This window comes from Myzus persicae, unplaced genomic scaffold (genome assembly GCF_001856785.1).
Source record: "Myzus persicae strain clone G006 unplaced genomic scaffold, MPER_G0061.0, whole genome shotgun sequence".
Taxonomy (NCBI): Eukaryota; Metazoa; Arthropoda; class Insecta; order Hemiptera; family Aphididae; genus Myzus; species Myzus persicae.
This window is the reverse complement of record NW_019104171.1, coordinates 84,200-102,929: the sequence shown is the minus strand read 5'-3', so window position 1 is coordinate 102,929 and position 18,730 is coordinate 84,200. Positions and strand designations below refer to the sequence as shown.

The 18,730-nt window shown below is 31.2% G+C and overlaps 1 protein-coding gene across 5 annotated transcripts in view; it reads left to right on the top strand.

Moving 5' to 3' along the window:
• Positions 1 to 3,905: 3,905 nt before the first annotated feature.
• LOC111039604 overlaps positions 3,906 to 18,730 on the top strand; it is a 78,062-nt gene continuing 63,237 nt past the window's right edge. For 2 of the 5 annotated variants that reach the window (XM_022323184.1, XM_022323179.1), the window contains exons 1-2: positions 3,906 to 4,272; positions 8,027 to 8,099. The gene's annotated coding sequence lies outside the window, so the exon portion shown is untranslated. Of the gene's footprint in view, positions 4,273 to 8,026; positions 8,100 to 16,128; positions 16,168 to 18,730 lie in introns of all 5 variants that reach the window. The other 3 variants (XM_022323181.1, XM_022323183.1, XM_022323182.1) reach the window with 3 other exon arrangements.

The following is an 18,730-nucleotide window of genomic DNA, read 5'->3' as shown; positions in this document are numbered from 1 at the left end:
AAAATGAAAATTATTTTTACTAAGGTTTAACTCGAAAAACGTGACCAAGAATAGCAGATTGTATAATTTTATTAAAATTATACATCCTTTAAGATTTAAATGTTTATTTTGATTCATTTTAGTATTTTACCAGTCATTATTTATATTTTTTCAATGTTATTATCGTGAGAACATTGTGAGCAAAGAGGAAAATCGATTGCACCTATTATACTTTCCTATATTGCTGTATTACGATTCAGTGAAAGAAGAAAACAATTCGAGATTAAAATTGATCCAGTTCCGTTTCCTTAAGGTTTTGATCTTTTCTTTAGTTCATACACCGAATTACCTAGTCCCGTAAGCTGATATAATGTAATATCTACACGAAACTGACGATTTGATTCGATTATTTTGTTTCATGTTTGTTAGGAGAACATTTTTAAGGAATTCAGTGTAGGCAATATATACGAAACTCTGAATGTAAGCTGTGAGCTGTGTACATCATGGTCATTGGTCAATTGCAGTGTGCGTGCAATCATGTAAATAGGTCATTGCAGCACTCTCGCAACTGATCTTATAAAAATCGAAAACTTTTATTATATCTTCACTCTGTAATGCCATGTTATCAGTGAAAAACGATCGGCTAGACAGTCGCGTGCCTAATGTATCGTAGTGTGTAAGTCATATTATTATGTTGATACATCAATAATATAAATAATTATGGTATCAAACCAGATAGTAAACAATAAATATTCTTATTGTGAGTAAATTCGATTGATTAACGAACTTTCCCTGTGTCAAATTGATAATTATTACTAATGAATTTGTTTTTTAAAACGACACTTTTTGTAGGTATTATTTTTAAAAGCCCACTCTAAAATCCGGTAGTTACTTTTTAGTTAAATCTATAAAATTCAGGTTTACAGTTTAGTCCCCAAAGACTGATGAAAATTATGATCAAAAACACATGCTATTGTAAGTATGGACATTGAAATCAAAAATATCATGTGGCCATGCTCTCGTGCAGTATAATGAAGTAAATGTTTTTAGACTTAAATATAACATTGTGTGTGTAAATATATTTTACTAGTTCCAGACTAAAATCAAACACTCATATTGCAATGTATTTTTTTTTTTTCATGCAATATTTTTTTGGTGTTTTACTAAATTAAATTAAGTAGTTGTCAATTAAAAATAAACCAAATCATAGCAGTTTCATAATTTAATTAATACTAATAACTGTTTATACAATGATACATAATATTATCCGTATACATTATTGACTGTAATATAAACATTATTCATACAAAAAATTCCGCAAAGTTTGACATTCGTTGGTACATATATTTTAGTTTCCGTGATTGTGTATTGATAATGGCACTTTATTCATTAAAACCTCTTCGTGCATTTCAAAACTGTTTCTGAAAAGAAAAAACTCATTGTTGAAAATCAAATTATTTTTGAGTCGAATATAATATAGTATTTATAAGTCTCTTAACGAAATCATCGCTCAGCATGTCTCAAAAGTTGATTTTGCTGAAGATATTATTCTATTTGGGCCAGTCATATCATTATAATATAATCACTGAAGACTGAATGGCTAAACAGTTGCACATCACTTATTTTAAATATCGTGTGAGTAATATGCTAATTGAGTAACATTTACTTTGAAAGTTTGAATTAACCAAAAATTGAAGTTAGGCTAGAAACTCTAGTTTCAGGAAATTTAAAGTAAAGGCTGCCCTTTGATTAACATTGTAGTGTGCGTTTTAATCTGGATTCATCAGAATCGAGCTTAATTACTGATAACAGTACCTGAAATAGTATAATTATCAATGATCAATGATCAAATTATATTAGGTGGTAATTATAAGTTAGGACAAGGTCACACTCCCAACTCTCGTTATCGAAGCAGAGACGTAACGCTATTATGTATTTCCATTGCCCTATAAACTAGTCGCTAGGGTGGGTGGACAATTTACCAAACATAGTCCCATGGAAACATCCACCTCATATATATTCTACTTAAATAATGCATTTATTCAAATTATGATTTTTGGAACTTTTGAGTATATTTAAGGACAGTATTTTCAAATAATTCTATTTTTACCATTTAAAGAATGTCATGGAGTGGTACAAAATCATTTTTTATGAATTAAGAACTACTCTTTTTTCTGTTAATTGTCAAGCAAAAGAATTTATTGAAAAATAGATTGATGCATCCAAATCGAAATGTAAACGAGCAAGTTCCTGAATTATTTAAAAAATTAAAATGGCACAAACTACTGTTAAACTAACAGTCTAAATTATGATAATACTATGATAATATAATGACTTGAAAGTTATATTGATTTACTAACAGTTTATAATTCATAAATTAATAATTAATTCTAGATTAAATATTACAATATATCTTATATTTTATGTGAAACCATTATTAAAAACTATTATGTTATTCTAAATTCTTATATAGTAGGTACTTGAAGATTAAAAAGATGAAGATTAACTCAGGATGTCGTTAAAATAAATTTGCAGTAGAAAAAGGGGGGGGGGGTCATTTGAAAACAATTAAAGTTTGTACCGGTTAGAAAAGGAAGGAAAGTCCAGAAAAAAATTAAATAATAAATGTGAACACATGTGCCTATACTCTACTCCTAATTAGTAATTAATAATTCATAAATTACTATAACCAAAATAGGCAATTTCATAATATTAAGATACTCAACTAATAAGAAACTTTATTTTTACCAATTTATTCAATGAACAATTTAAAATATAAATAATTTTATGCCTGAAAACGACTCATGCTTAACTATTATTTATATAAAAAAAAAACAACTTGTAATAGTAAAAAAAAATTAAATATAAATATTCGAACTCGTCTATAATACATAATATACAGTATTATAAGTTCTAAGTCAAAAAACATCGGGGGTATGAGTAATAAGTAAACACATCTTAAGTATAGGTACACGCATACTATAATATTATACTACACTTATACATTTTTAATTATAAATACTATATTTATACAAAAATTACACATGATTACAATTTATGACATTATTTGAATTAAAATATATTATATTTTGTTATAGGTATACGCCACAAGGTAGTTACTAATTAGAAGTGGTGTATACATATTGTGTTCACATTTGTATTCAATTTTTTTGGTTTGCTTTTTTCCGTTTTATTTTTGTCTTCGATTCGTTTGTGCCATCACAGTAGTTGAATTCAAGTAGTGAATACTTGAAAATAGGTGTAGCAGAATAGGTATACTTAAATAGTCAAAAAGAATCCGAGTATTGGAAACAATATAGGTATATTATTTTGCACAGTCTTCATATGGGTCCCTGCTTATTATTATATTCGAGGAGTTCGAAAAACCTAAATATTCGTATAAACGCATAGTCGAAGACGCATAAAACCGAGCACGTTCGGTGCACTCAGCAGTAGGTACCCTGTACACACGGACAACTATTATGTGGCAGTGCCATGTCGCACATAGCCCGCAGTGGCGATAATAATATTACATAATTCCACCCTGCCGCGAGGCGATTCTCTTCGGACGTTGGCTAGCGCCCCGCAGTGGCGACGACGACGACGGCGGCGGCGGCAGAGGCGACGATGAGAGGGGAGATGGCGGTGGCGGTGGAATTGTGCTGGCGCCGACTGCCACCGACCGTCTGCCGGCGGCGGCGGCGGCGGCACGCTTGGGCCACACGGTCGCCGCCGACGCCGACGACGCGCCGAGANCGGACGTTGGCTAGCGCCCCGCAGTGGCGACGACGGCGGCGGCGGTGGCGGAAAGGGGGGCGCTAAAAGGGGCGGCGGCGGCGATGGCGGCGCATTGCTGGCGCCGACTGCCACCGACCGTCTGCCGGCGGCGGCGGCGGCGGCACGCTTGGGCCACACGGTCGCCGCCGACGCCGACGACGCGCCGAGACGGTTCTCTGTTGTTGCGTTGTGCTCGCGCCGTACACTCTGTTGCTTAGTGCACGGGACGACGACGGCGGCGACGGCCGACGCGAACGGGCACGACGCTTTTTGATGATGATGGTATATCAGTTCGTCGTGGTCCGCTACTACGCCGCGACCGTATCGGCGGTCGCCTGCACCGGGTGATAGAGCCGGACCTGCAGATCGAGGAGCCGCGCAAGCGGATATTCGGACGACGCACACTGGACCATATAACCGCATCGGCGTAGTATAATAGTATAACGGTAACCGGAAGTCCGGTACACGGTCGCCACGCGCCGGAAACGCGATCTCCGTCGTCGACTCGGAATACAGGTAGGCGCGACCGTTTGTCGTATACCTATAATGCAAATATTTAGTACCTGAGTAATTATACCTAGGTAACGGATTGACGACATTCGTAGGTATAGGTATGCTCGCTGAAGATGTAATTTTAATACCGATTTTTTTTTTTTTTTTGAGAAGACGAATTCGACGATTTTGTTACAACCAACCACGTGTAGTAAAACACGAAATTTCTTGTTGCATATTTTGAATTTTTACTTCATTTTGTTATTATTGTGTTTGTTCTGTTATTTGTGGTGCTATTTGTATATTAAAAGAAAGCAATTATATTTATCTCATCATTATTCATCAGATGTACAAATGTACAATACACCTACATGACACATTATCACATGTACTAAAACTAAGATATTTGTAAACAAAAATCTTCTTTTCATCTTTTTTTTTTGTACTAGTTTTGAGTTCATAATATGTGTATCCTGTGAAATCATTTTAAACGATTTTTTAGTCAATTTATCGTTCATGATATGTTGCTACACATATTATATCCCGTTTAAAAATGCTAATTATTTATTATCTATTTTGTCAAAATGTTTAGTGCATGCTCAAGTTCTCATATTAATATTTTCAAGACCATAATATTATCATTACAGCTTATTATTACAGACATATTTGATCATTCACAAATAGCACGAGCCGTAGCTGCAGCTAACTCGACACGCTGGTTAGAATTACTACAAAAATCTCGTATAGGCCCTAGTTTGTGGTAAAAATACGACGATTATTTTTCTAGGATCTATGGTCTGAGACCATTTCATGAAGAAATATTTCCACATGGAACTGAATTCAAATCACAGGAAACATATGTTGCCTACACGTATCGGAACTTTTTGCACGACCTAAACTCAGTATCTTTATTATATATAGTTGGCCTTCGCTGTTTCCTCTACTGCTTCGTCGGTGAAACGGTCGTTACTCTCAGGCTCTCCCACAGCATTCTCGTGGTAGAGTGTTTTTGATTTTGTCCGAAAATGTCGAAAAAGACCGTAATTTTTCGGTTTTGGTGGTATCGTCAATAGACCACCGTACGAAGCATATAGGTAGGTAAAAATAATATAAAACTACGAGCGCTGTGCGACCAATAGCACGGCCGAATTACGTGATCCGAAAGCCAAATTTCGCCCCAAATAAACACTTTTTTCCCACCCCGTTCGCACGTATAAATATTTATTTTCTTCTATCGTTATCCCGAATTATTCAAATTCGACATGTTGGTCGTGTTCTCGAAAAATTCCAATTCTATACACATATCTCACGCTCAGAATATAATATATATTTTATTTTTATCTGAGAGCGTCGTGCGCCTATTCCATAAAAAAGTTTTTTCAAATAATTTTCTAAATTATAAATATATTTTCTTTATATAATATTATAATAACATCACCATAAGACCTCATAATATTATTATCATCGAAATGTTCACATAGCCATGTCTGCTGTTAAATCTATCATTGCTTTAGAACATATTCCACTAGAATGTACCTATTAAGGCACCGTAAACAATATTACGTATAACTTAAAAATAGGATTTTAGACTTAAAGTACTTTATTGTACGAATATTTAAGCATTTTATTTCTACCTAGCCGATATTATATTTTAAATATATAGGCGTTGTTAGTTTAGAGTTCTTTTTTTTTATTATTGGAAATAATAATATATACTTATAGAAACCTATATTGATTTTCGTTTATTATTTATAAGTTTCTAGTGTACAATATTACACATTACAAAATGTCGACGATAGCGGCTTTGAAGGTAGTGATGAGAATAATATACTTAAACGAATTTAGATGTAACTACTAGATACAAATATGCACTATAATTCAAAGTACTTCTAAAATTATATCCTGTCAACTATTACACAATCGACCCTACTGTTTTTGGCTATGTATTTTTATTTCCAACCGTCGATGATTTCATACTATATGGTCTACTATCAAAAATAAACACTCCCACAGATAATAATAATTTTAAGTACGAAACAATGAATAAAAAAATGTCTTTAAAAACCTTTTCAATTTTTTTTTCATAAATTATTATGGACATATTATTATCACATAGTTTCTTTCAAATGTTTGAGCACTTTTATATAAAAACAGAAAGAAAATGCTTAGTAATAGTCATATGCGCATTATACACACATCACGATATCTCGATCATTTAGTATTAACAATACGAGTAGTTATACGTTTATTACGTTTACTGAAGATATTTATTCTATGGAACATAATACATTTTAATGGTAGTGTGTTAGGATACTATAAAATAGAGTACTATAAACTTAATCGTATTTAACATAAAAGTTCTTGAGCCATAAACAAAAAAAATCAATGCAATATATAAATTATTTCTTCACGTTGTCCAAACATAAAATTAAAACATCATATAATGTTATTATATTACAATTTTATAAGACAAGGAACGAATTTAAAAAATGAAAAAATGTAATCAGAGTTGTGTAATTATATTGTAGAAAACATTAGTCAGTTAATATTGTGATAAGTATGTCGTACATGATTAATTTTATATTTTTTTTACCACGTGTTTTATCTTTTAATATATTTTTTGAATTTCGATAATAATATATTTAAATACATTATAATACGTTTGTTTGATCAAAAAAAAATTCTTTCTTTTATGTCACCATTCTTATATTTGGATAAATTAGATCTTCTAAAAAATGTTTGTAGGTCTTAATCAATACAATAAATGTACATTGTGCATATCACAATTGATATCTTAAAGTACTTTTATTTTATATTTTTATTTCATTCGACATTTTAAAATAACTGACTTAATTATAAAATTATATTATTTTACTATTCACTTAATATGGAATTCAGTGCTAAAATTCTCCTACATTTTTAATAACATTATATGTTGTAATCGTAAATATTTTGTACCAAGGTTTTTATTTTTGTGTTACAATGTGCCTGTGAAAGTTCAAGGATGAATAAAGTACTGATAGTAGTCATTATACTATAATGGCTGTAGTATGTTCTTGCAGTAAATATATGAACAACTTACTGTTTTAATATTATAAAGTATTTAAGTATTTATAATATTCGTTATAATATAGGTGGAAAAATCCTTTTAAATATCGTTGAAGAAAAAAAGTTTAATGTATAATAGTAAATGTAAAAGTTTAATGTATAAATAGTATTATTTTTTAAAGCAGATATCAGCATAATATTGTGGTATATAGCATGAAATGTATCTATACATTTCGACTTATGATTAAAAACAATTGTATAAATCATTATTGAGAATGTATGTATTTGACATTCATCACCTTCCAGTACTGTTACTTGTTGTAATATAATGACTTGATGATATTTATGTGCCAATTTAATTTAGATTTTTAGGTTAAAAAACATAAAATATATTTTATTTAGACTTTCATGGCATGGTTTGCTGTAGTATCATGTACCTACTTGCTATTCATGTGCAATGTGCATGTCTTGTGCAGTTTTTATAACGCGGAAGTCAGGACATCATAAACTATGTCACTTAATAAAATTAAATGTACAAGCATGAGTGAAAATTCAAACACAAATTGTACCTTTGGTATTTTAAAAATCATATTATTTTTGTTTAGAAATCAAAATTTTCTAATTCAAAAACTCAATATCCCGTTATCCTTGTCACTAATCAAATGTTTATTTATTAGTTAATACAAATTGTAATCGTCTTTTTGTACTTATATACATTTTAAAATTACAGATGCTCTTGGCGCATCTAGATGGGGTCTCAAGAGAGCTTAGCCACATTTCAATAACAGTAATATCGGCATTCGGTAATATTTAGATTTTGATATTTTTAATAAGTTCACAGCAATATTTTTGAATTTGATTCAAGTCTGCATTGATAGTAATTATAAAAGATCCTAATACCTTATAGCTTGTATAATTTTCTTTAGTAAATAATGGACGTTGTGGATAATTATATAAACACATAAACTGGTGTTCTTGATAACATCCAGTCAAAGTAACTCATTTATTTTATGTTGTTTATACTGCAGCTCCAATGCTTCGCAGCCTCTGACATTTTCGTTTGCTGATTCTAAGTCTGCTGGATCACATCTGAATGAAAAATCGTTGCAGCCCATACCATCGTCTGAAACTCACCAAATTCGCAGTCAGTCTTCCTTCTCTTCTATTATTTTCACCATTTTCTAAGGTTTTTTCCTTCTTTTGTTTGTCCGACACCTGTTCGCATACGGTTAAGAGCTCTCCGAATTGTCCATTTATTATTGCGCTTCAGCGATAATTTCGAATGGCTGGCTGTTTGTATATTCCATAATATTCTTTTACTTCCTGAGGTCTGTTATTTATTTTATTAGTACAGTACTATACTCTTTCTGGTTTTTTCCGAAAGATTCAAATTCGTCCGTCAATTATTTAAGATAGCGATTTGTCAACGTACATCATTGCTAGACATGCGTGACAATAGATATAATTATCTAATTGATTTATTGATGTTAGATTTAGGAATCTTATCATCGTGCGTTCGGTTTCGTACCTATTTATTTCGTGTGTACCTACTTATATACCCTATACCGGATATGCATACAAGGCCACAGAGAAGCCCAGGAAGAGTGCTGGGATTACAAATGTTTTGGGATGACCATCCTGGGCTTACTAGTGTATGCATTAAAACATTTCTGATGCATATTTTTAGTTTTACTGCAAAACCGTGCTACTTCAATATGACTGACCTAAAACTGACCCAATAGGGCGATGTCTATAAATATTTGAGATTGGTATGTGACTCCTTCCCACGTAAATACATGATGTTCATTGCAGCTTTCTAGTCAATCGTCAAATTAAAAGGTGGAATAACGCACATATCTGTGTCTTTGATGAGTTATGTGCCTTTGGTCACTTATGGATGAATGACTTAATTTTATTTGTGCATAATTTATTATTTTTTTCCGTCTAGTATAATATAGTATAATATAGTATCGGTTCTTGGATATACTGGTTATGGGATTTATCGAAGAGCTGGGTGTCGTCTTTAGTCTTTTCTTATTATTGAAAATGAACACGAAGGCTAAAGAAAATTTGATGTCTGGCGGTATTCCTATAATATTCGCATTAAATTACCAACATTGTATAAATTATTAACTTCGAATAAATTGTAAAATTATATTATTGGGAAATAAACTAAGATAGTTATTTCGTTGATTTTTCTTAACGTTCGACAAAAATATTAATATAGGAATATTATTAAAAAAAAAAAGTTTCTACGATAATTCATACATGATGTACTCGTATTTGCAATATTTTAGTATTTTCAAAATAGGACAAATTATGATACTACATTATAATTGTACCATCGGTTTCAATTTGTGCTCATAATTTTACATAAACTATATCACTCAATGATGGTCAATTATGAGATGAAGTGTATTACGTATTAGTAATTTCTGAATATGTCTATTTAAATGATTATCATTCGATTTATTATTTAATAGTGCTATAACAGTTAATATAGTCTAATTAAATATTTCGATTAAATTGTGGTATTGATGATTTCATTTTCATTTATGTAAATTATATTTTGTAAACATTTTAAATAAACACACACACACACTAAATTAAACCATATTAATAATCAAATTTCAAATTATATGACTTGATTTAAAGTTTGAACTTCGTATCATGAAAACCAATCGTTTATCCATAATGCAGAATATAACTTCACCTATTTGTTGTGCATCTTGTAGATTTTATATTCGAACACAAACACTAAACGCAATACTTGTAGTTATGTGTGCTCAGAGATTCGTGTTATTGCTTACTTGTTGACCGTATACATACATCGTTTAATTATTTTAGATTCTAACGTGAAGTGAATAATACATCTCTATATCCCATGCACGTGTAAGGCGTGTATGCGATTAAATAGATACCACCAACAATCGATATTTAAAAAAATACTTGAAGGGACAACACGGTCTGCTGGAAATACGCGATTTAACATAGCGGAATCATCTCACGGTGCATGAGAAATTCAGATTGCACTACGTAGGTACCTCCCCATTGACCCACCTCTTGGGATTTATTGTTATGTTGTCGGGCCCTGGTTGATGTAGATTCGAATACGGTACAGCGGAGACTTGTGCGAGTGGAAGGAAACGAGGAAATCGGCAGACCCATATATTTCTTTACAAGCGTGTATACGACGGTGACGCCGACTTGTAAATCGGGTTTATACGTTAAAAATGTATATTGAATTACTCAATTAATTTTAGTAACCAGATCGAGATTCGAGTTTGGATGGAGAGCACTGCAGTCACCGAATAAATCGCATAGTTGAATAATTCAGTTGACATTTATTATGCATTGTAATATTGGGTCTTTCCCAACATCCCATTCTGGTCGTAGTAATTAGATACCAGACGGATTATTATTGTTGACACTTAATTTTCTCCAGTACACAATATTTTATCGAATAGAACGGTTTTTGGAACGATCGCCTCATTGAAAATTAATACGACGTTAATTGTATGTATTTTGTTTCACTATTTTCAGCTACAGCGTGAAACCATTAAGTAAAATTATATTGCCATACAATAACACGAACGTTTTGGGAACAAAATAACGTAATATTAAACAAATTTACAACGTATTTTAAATAAGCAATATTAATAAATAAAACATTATGCATATGGTACATATTATGTAGGTACCTAGATATTAAAAAAATATACAGTTGATAATATTATGAATTACTATTATTTTTTGTTGAGATGCATGCAATGATAAGAATGTTGAAATACAATAATTGTGCAATTTCGAAACCTATTTTCAAATGTTTAAACTCCTGTTAATCAACTGTCCTAATTTCGAAATATTTTTTTTAGTCGTAACGATGTATTTTGATGTCGATCCATGTAATGGATAGCATCGAGTTCACCTCTGAAGTACAACTATGGTACGGGTGTTATTGAAATAAATAATAATAATATGTATAATTAACCACTAACGATAATTTTCTGATATTTTGGAAGATTTTTTTTAGTCAAATACCCACGGCCTTTTATGGTGGCATTTTGTCTAAAGTAACCATTCAGGGCAGGTTGACTTCTTAACTCTTGTTGATGATATTTTCATATTGCACGCATCATATGCGAAACGCAAATGATACCTTTGATATTATATCGTAGACTCCTATAAATACGCGATCTACAAGGAAGGTGCATAATATTACTATTATTGTACGGTATTACGCGCGCTTCCGGTCTCTTGTTGCTCGCCGGCGCGTGTTCGTTTATTCATCGAATTGAATAAATATAAAACGACGACGGAGACGGAGAAAGGGAAAAAGAGACCAAGAGAAAAAGAAATAATAGTCAATCCGAATCGTTTGGACCACGTGCACAGAATATTATTGGTAAACATCCGTAGGTATATAGGTACACCTCTATAACACGGCGGCGAACAACGACGACGACCGTAATTTTTTTTTTTTGTATTTTTTCCTACACGTTTACGTATTATATTAAATTCTATTATACTTCCGTCTTGGAGCATATACGGGACACATAATATTTTGGCCATGCACGAGTGTCTGTAAAAGGCTCCCCACCTGACACAGCACAGGTCCGACATATAATAGTTAACCCCTGCACACTCTGCGCCGTATAATACGTACTGTCACACACACACACACACATACACATACACACACACACTCCCCAACTACAGGATATAATATATATTTTTACACGAGACACAATACTCGGTCACCACTTTTACGCCCACCCCCCTCCCACCACGACCATACCGTTTTGCCTGGCCGAAAACTTTGGTAATGTGGAATTTTACGCTCAGCGATTCAAGTCCGCGTTTTATTTGCACTTTTTCCCAGTTCGGGATTCTCCGTGCCTCGCACCGGTTGCCGCGTGGAGGTAGTGTGGGTTACGTACGTCGTATTAAAATAACGCTTCGAATGCATTTCCGTATTTATTTTTACGACCGAGCCATCAAAACGTTTCGCATAAACGAATTATACACACACATTTGTACGGAAAAAAAGTATATTATTCACGAACAAAATAGAACGTTGAGATGGGTAGGTACTACAACTATAATATAATAATACATATAGGTACCTAATATCATATAATTACAATGGCATCAATGCAGTGCAGTCAGTAAATCGTAGAATTGAACATTCTGTTATACAATACGACAATAATAATAATAATAATAATATGTTAATGATTCGTCCAGGTTTCGAGCGCATAATACCTACCTATGATATAATAAAAAAAAAAGGTTCGAATGGCGTAATTTGAAAACTAATAACTAGATTTTTTTTACGATTCGTATTCAACAATTGTTATTGTATATGATTATTACGTCCCTGAAATATATTTGCATTTTTTCAGCACGTACTCGACTGGTATCCGAGCTGAATTTATTGCAACCAGGAAGTAGGGAAAAAACCGAATTTCACAAAATAATTAAATATTTATTTGTGACACTCCAGATTTTGTTTTGCATAGAGCTTGATTTCTCTTGAGATTTGATTTTTAAAATAGAATGCATGGATCAACACTTTTAAAATATTGATGTAACCGAGTTTTTAATATTCTTTGGCGAATAATTGCAATTATGAAGCTGAACAATTGTAATTCTATAATATTATTCGGATACATTTACGTACTTATATCAGGTTTGTTTAGTAAATAAAAATATTTGCTCAAAATACTATAACGGCTTCAAAAGATATACCTAAATGGAAACATATATCATAAATATTTAAAAAAATAATAATAATTCCATGTTCTGCAGGGTTTTTATAGTTCACGAGATATACTTTAACCACATTTTTTGCACATTTATTATCAGGTGAATATTATTTCATACAAAATTACTATCCAACTACATTATTATTACTAAATATGATTATCGATATAAACAAAAAATTGTATTTATTTCAGGGACAATACCTACATTGTGGACTGTGGTATATAATACGATTCGTATATTTTTTCAAAAATGATCTAATTTGATTTGAAAAAATTTACATTTATTGATTTATATGCCCAAAATAGATATTAATTCAATATAATATGTGTTGTTTTTCAACTTTGAAATTTTATGGCAGAGAAGAATTACTAAAAATTGTTTGTATTTGAGAAATATTTGTAAAAGTCTGAATTAAGTGGGGTACTACATTGTAAACCCTTTCTCGGAGAATACTCGTTGGCAATAATTATTTAAGTGGTCAAAATATTTCGTTTTGCGGTCTTCTACACCTAGCATTTCATTTTGATAAAAAAAATGTTTATTTTCTAAGTAATTTAAAAATATTTCAAATATTGAGCTATAGCCCGTTCTAACTTTTTTTTATAGTATTTAACTATTTATTGTAAATTAAGTTCACTTGGTATTTGCTACAAAATACATACGTGACTATTATAGAATTTAAAACATATGTTTAGAAAACATTGACGAAAAGTAGTGAACAAATTCAGAAAGTATAGCGGAAGCGCATAACATCATCTATTTCACCCAAAGAGTTGATTTTATACATTTTTAAAATATAAATCATTTTCATAAAAATTAATTACATATTTATCACATTTATTACATATATATCACAGAACTTAATTTCGTCAGATAACTTTGCACCATATCACTTAAAATAGTATTCATTTTTTTAAGCAAATTTTTTTTAGAAAACAAAATATTTTAAGTAAATTCATAATGTTTATTTCTCTTTAAAATACATAACTACTTTAAAATATAACTATTCTTGAATCATAGGATTCACACTACGCCACTCATAATAATATAATTTTTAATATTTATTTTAGATCTTCATTTTTCTTCTAAATTCATTTCTATATAAGTTTGTTTAGCAGTGTTAGGAGTATAAATTTCAAATTATACCTTTACTTGTGCAATTTTACTAAAAGGATTGCGTGATGATGTTGACTGTCAGAGTAAAAATTAGGTCAAATAGTATGAAAAAGTCGAGGAAAATGTCGACAGAAAATAGTTCTACTATTATTACTATTGTTCGTTGAAATAAAAACTATTTTTAACTAATATTAAGTACAAGTACAATCATGTATTTTTTAATAAAATCATACTGGTTGACTAAAAGAATGTATTGTATTTAACATAAAATAAAATAAAATAATACCTACAGAATCATCTATCAAAATGTAAAATAAATAATTATTCTTAGACAATACTGTTGTCGACAGAAGTTCACTACTCCATATTAGAGATATAACAGTATTATTATTCGCTCAGGTTGAACATGAAGGTACATGAATTACATAATCTAAGAGGAAGACGATAATAACATAACTTTATTTTTAATTATTACGTAAAAAAGCAAGAGGTTTGATTATTCAATTAACTTTTTTTATGTTAAATTTCACATATCCAAGTATAAGCAAGAACTTTGGATATTTAATTATTTTTTTTTATTCATCTCATAAATTCTGTAACTATGGCCATTAGTTGCAATTTAAATCGAGTTACAGTATTTACAGTTTTTACAATTTTTTTTTTAGATATTAAAACATTAAAAAACTATGGTTACATTGTATATGTATACACCTAGTTTACATATTATTATTAGATTAAACTGTAAAGACCTGTTGATTTCAAAAATTGTATCATCTTAGTGTTCTCCTCAGTTTTTGGTCCTAGTGCAATGTCAAGGACCGTATCTAAGCGAAGATTAGTCGATCTTCTTCATATTTGAGGCATTCGGTTGTAATATGTTTCACTGTTAATTGAACACCACAATGGGGGGGTGGGGGAGGGTCTTCGGTCTTCCTTTGCCATTAGGTACCCTTGAGTAAGTTGAGTATGTCCTATTCGCAATCGGTCTGGTACACCCTCTTCTTTTTTAAAAAAAAAATTATTTCTTCCACCTGATGATAATTTTTTTTATTGCGTTTAGTTTGGTGGTTCGTTGTTTCCTTGTGTTGAGCCATTTATTATTGGTTATATAATTTATGCGTGCCTTTTAAGATCGTTGTAGGAGTGTCCTAGAATAGTCTTAAATTCAGAATTTGTGACGACGATCTTGGCCTGGTTATAGACTAGTTCATTTCCTTCAATGTCGATGTGCTCGGGGACTCACGTGAGAGTGATTTGTTTGTTTTTGGATAAGACTTTTTTTTAACTTATTCAGTGTTTTTATTGTGATGTCTCTGGGTTTGAACTGGTTTTGTATGCTATCGAGTGTGCCCACAGGGAGTCGCTGAATATTTTATGGTCGGAATGTTCATAGTCTATGATTGTTTTAATCATAGATACTCGAGTATCTCTATTGCCTTAGCCATATATTTGAAGGGAGCATGTGTTTGGTAACTTCAATATTATGTTTTGGTTTTTAAGTATTATTGCGATTCCTACTTGGTCTTGTGTCTTAGAGGCATCTGTGTAGACTTCTTGGTATTCATTTTAGTTTTATAATATGCTTAGGAAATATCTTCTGTATATTTCTGGTAGAGTTTGTATTTTTTTAAAAGAGCCGAGTTCTATATTTATACCATACGTGGAAGTCCTTGGGGTTATGGTCAATTGTTCTCATACAATTAATTGATCCAAATTAATACTGTTTTTTCCTAGTTCATCATATAATTCAGTGATTTCATATGACAGTGGGATGTTTTTTGATATATAGGATCTAATGGTGTATTTAAGTGATACGTCGTTCCTTTAATATTGTTATTTTAATTCATAACGGCGTGTTGACTTCTCCTTTGCGTGTTCCAATTAAAACTATATTTTGTATTACTAATTTTAATTAGTATTTAATCGAGTAATTAAATTTCTGTTTAGTTCGTCGAGTATAACATCGAGAATTACACACTTGTGATCGTTAGTACTCTTTTGTAATTATTTATATACACATAGACACTTTAATATGCTTTATTAGGTATGAATAAAATACGAACTACACTGCACTACGTTTATAAATTATATCGGAATAAGTTATTTATCGGTAGGTACCATACAACTTTGATTAGTTACACGAACGCCGGAAAGGTCGATCGTAAAATAGAATTTGTGTTGCACATGAAATGCAAAACTGACTATTTGTAACAGACACTTTGCCGTTGGTTCTAGGGCATTATCTTTACGTAGATTCCCGCGTTGAATTTTTAACGCATGTGGTTTTCTACCAAATTTTACGACCCCAGATCATATAGCCGTAAAGTATAAAGTATCCCAAATTAATCCATTTAAATGCGAATTTTAGTTCCGTCTTCGTCATTATATGCCATATAGCCCGAACCTAAAAGTATAACAATATAAGACAAGTGTATTATCATGACGTTATAAAAATCCTAGTTTGATCCGTGTAAATGATTATTACGTCTATAATCAATAATTGGCTGTAATATTAAGTAAACATTAAAAACTCAATTAACGTCTATATAAAAATATGCCATAGAGTATACAGATGAGTTCAAGCCTTAATGATATTAATTTCATACTAATAAAAACTTAGTGTACGTTGAAGTTTGGTGTGTATTAAAAAAAAAACTTATTTTTCTTAACGTGAACACAGAGAACGATCACGTCTATTAAACTAATATTATCTATTATATGGATATGTCAATATTGACTCCTTTAAATAATATTACAATCATGGCTAATGTTAACAATAGCTAGATAATATAGCATTTTCTATTATACGTCATTCCCCTTTAGATAGCCTCACACAATACAATATGACAAAGTTATGGACTAATAATAATAATAATATAACATCAAAGACAAAACATAAACTACAGAAACTATCGATTTCGACCGTGTCGGATCATATACATGTTGTTTAACAGGTCAATTTAAAGTTTTATTTGTATTTTGTTGAATGTATTGGCTAAACTTAAAATCAAATTATCGACTAAATTAACAATTCAAGAATATAAGTGAAATTGAGCTTTTAGTCAGTATAAGGAAAAAATGTATTCAACGTATCAAGACTCTATTGTATGACGGTTTAGTGTTACGTAAAAAGTTTACTAACAACAAGCTCGTTTCTGTTTACCACAGAGACACATGATCGTCGTCCAGCATTATATCGATTCAATGTTATTATTGCTTTGCAGGTATAATAATTTTGGGCTGTGAGGAAATTTCTTTCAATAAAATATTTCGTCCAGTAAACAGATTTATCCGGGAAAAAAACAAACCTTTTTTCAGGCTTTCGTCCAAATTAAATTACAGCTAAGTGTTGTTTTCCGTAGAACAGAGCGGTGTAATAGCTTTAGGTCGGTAATATCTACGTGCTCCAAATAAATTCTTAACATCACTGTACACCAGTATGTATCGGTTGAAAATTCGACTCGAGAGAGAAATTACTTCCAAGTGACTTGTTATGATTTGATGAGTGTCTTCAGAAGAAAATATTTATCGTGCCTAATATTTATATATAGTACATTACTTGTACGAACGTCTGCTATTCGTTTTGCTACGGTTTATCCTGTAACGGTATTTTTGTAGAGGAATTTGAGCAGTCGACGTGATGATCAATCGGACAAATTAAAAAAAAAATTTCAGCTGCAATATTGATGATTGCGTTCTCTGTGAAATGCTCTCAATATACACATATAATAATATACACTACCTGTGTATAGTGGTCCGAGTCTCGGAAGTTACAATACTAATACGAAATATCAGTTCAAGATTCTGTATAAAAATAAAATCAATAAGTAATACATAAAATCTATGACATTTCAAGAATTGTAGTAAAAAAAATGAATTGTCAAACATCACTTTCATAAAATCGTAAACAATACGATAATACAGCTAATATTGGTGACCATAAACCAACTGCATAACACATTGTAACAATCGTATTGGTATAATATTTTACATAATATATTGTTTGAATTCCAAAAATGCATCAAAGTACAGTGCATCTAAGCATTAAAACTGCCTCACTTCAACATGAACTCTACAAAGAAAACACAGAAAAAATATTTATATATTTTTTCTTACTATAAACAAGCCGCAACAATAGTGAATACCGTAATAATTTGTTTCAAATAATAGTTATAACTTTTGTTTGATTTTAAAGTAAGCGTAGCTACACGACTTTACTATAGTCGGTCGTCAAAGCCTTAACAAATAATAATAAAAAATTATGTATTTTTCATACTTTTGTAAACGTCAAAACTCTGAATTATAAATTGTACATAGGTAAAGCACGAAAACGGTCAACATAAGATGATTATATATCACGTCTATTAAATAATAAAATAAATAATCTGTGAAATTTTAAAGTTTCTGGGATTGTTAAAAAGTTGTAAAATAATGCATAAGTTCACTTTCCCGAGGGGAATCGAGTAGTAGCTGCTACGTTCATGCATGGTCGTGGTTTTTCGCAGTTTTGTGGAAAACTACTTGGGAATTCCAAATATGACCTCTGTAA